The following is a 1585-nucleotide window of genomic DNA, read 5'->3' on the forward strand; positions in this document are numbered from 1 at the left end:
AGCTCATATCTGTAACCTGGGATAAGTCTAAGAAGAGAAAGATGTAAACATAGACACCCTTTATTTTTTTTTAACTTTTAAAATCTGTTTCTGAAAAATCATGCTTTGTTTTATATTTGCATCTTAAAGAAATTACAGAGAAAAAGAAGACGCAAAATGTTCAGTTATTTAATTCTGGAGTTGTGTGTGGCTGAAATAATAGATTATAGGACTCACAATAAGATTAATTTCAAAATCCTGGCAAGACAGAGTAGCCCAAAACAAACCAGCCTGTGATGTCTTTAAGGTCTAAAATATCAGTTCATCCGAAGACATTAAAAGAAAAATTCTATCTAAGAAAAATTCTATCTAAAAAAAATTCTGTGGGAATAGAGGCATGTTATTTGTACCTAAATTAGTAATGCTATTGCAGAGGATGGACTTGGAAATTTAAACATTTACTGTTCCCTTTAGATGGACTTCTTGTGGAAGGTAGATTTTCCAGAACGGAGGGAAGGATGGGGATTAGATGTGGGGGGAGCAGTTAACCAATTGTTTTCACAATTGGATCTGCAACTTATATGACATTTAAAAATTAATATTAATCTCAAGAGCATCATGAATTCTGTGCCTTATAGAATCCAAAAATATCTCATCATTAGCTTTGTATTACCTTGAAACTCACTTTGTAGGCATTTTTCACAGATACCTTTATAACCACATATGGTAATTGTCATTACCATTCTTTTTTTTTTTTTATTGAGGAAATTAAGTTCAATTAGCAATAATGCGCCTCGGATAAACCTCATTGGCTACAATACTGCCACTGCACAAAGCTTAGGAGGAAATTAAGTTCAGAGAGGTCAAATAACTTGCCTTCCCGGGGCGCCTGGGTGGCTCAGTGGGTTAAGCCTCTGCCTTCGGCTCAGGTCATGATCTTAGGGTCCTGGGATCGAGCCCCGAATCGGGCTCTCTGCTCAGCAGGGAGTCTGCTTCTTCCTCTCTCTCTCTCTGCCTGCCTCTCTGCCTACTTGTGATCTGTCAAATAAATAAATAAAATCTTAAAAAAAATCAGAATAATAACTTGCCTTCCCAATCCTGGTTGTGATAGATCTGGGGCTTCTGATTTCCCTTCTTTTTGCTCAATCAAGAAACTACATTCCATGGCAGAGTCACCTGGCCCTGCAGCCTCTTGGTCTGGCTGTCACTCTCCATGACAATTTATGAAATTAGACTAATTTCTTCTAGGACCAGAAAGGACATGGTCATGTGAGTATGCCAGGCTTCTTGTTAGAGAGGAGCAATGATAGCAAGTAAGATCTTGATGTGGTGAACAGCAGTGGCTCTTGGGAGTTGGAAGTTTGGTAGCAAAGAACGGAAGAAAATAGATTTCCTTATGGCTCAGCTGTGTCAGAGCCAAATCCTACAGAGCACAGTTTGATGATGTGAAAGAGGTCTTTAAGAATGAGAAGGGGAAAAAAAAAAAAAAAAAGGAAAAGGCAGAGACCCAGTCAACTTTGTGCTTCATTCTTTGTTAAGGAAGATGCTAACATTTTCCCTCCCAAATTCCAGCTTGACGCTGAGAGGTCAGAGGTACTAGAACAAA

The 1585-nt window shown here is 38.4% G+C and overlaps 1 pseudogene; it reads right to left on the minus strand.

The window, feature by feature from the left end:
- Window positions 1-695: 695 nt before the first annotated feature.
- On the minus strand, window positions 696-817 carry LOC125108037 (uncharacterized; annotated as a pseudogene).
- Between the last annotated feature and the right edge of the window lie 768 nt (window positions 818-1585).

This window comes from Lutra lutra, chromosome 8 (genome assembly GCF_902655055.1).
Source record: "Lutra lutra chromosome 8, mLutLut1.2, whole genome shotgun sequence".
Taxonomy (NCBI): Eukaryota; Metazoa; Chordata; class Mammalia; order Carnivora; family Mustelidae; genus Lutra; species Lutra lutra.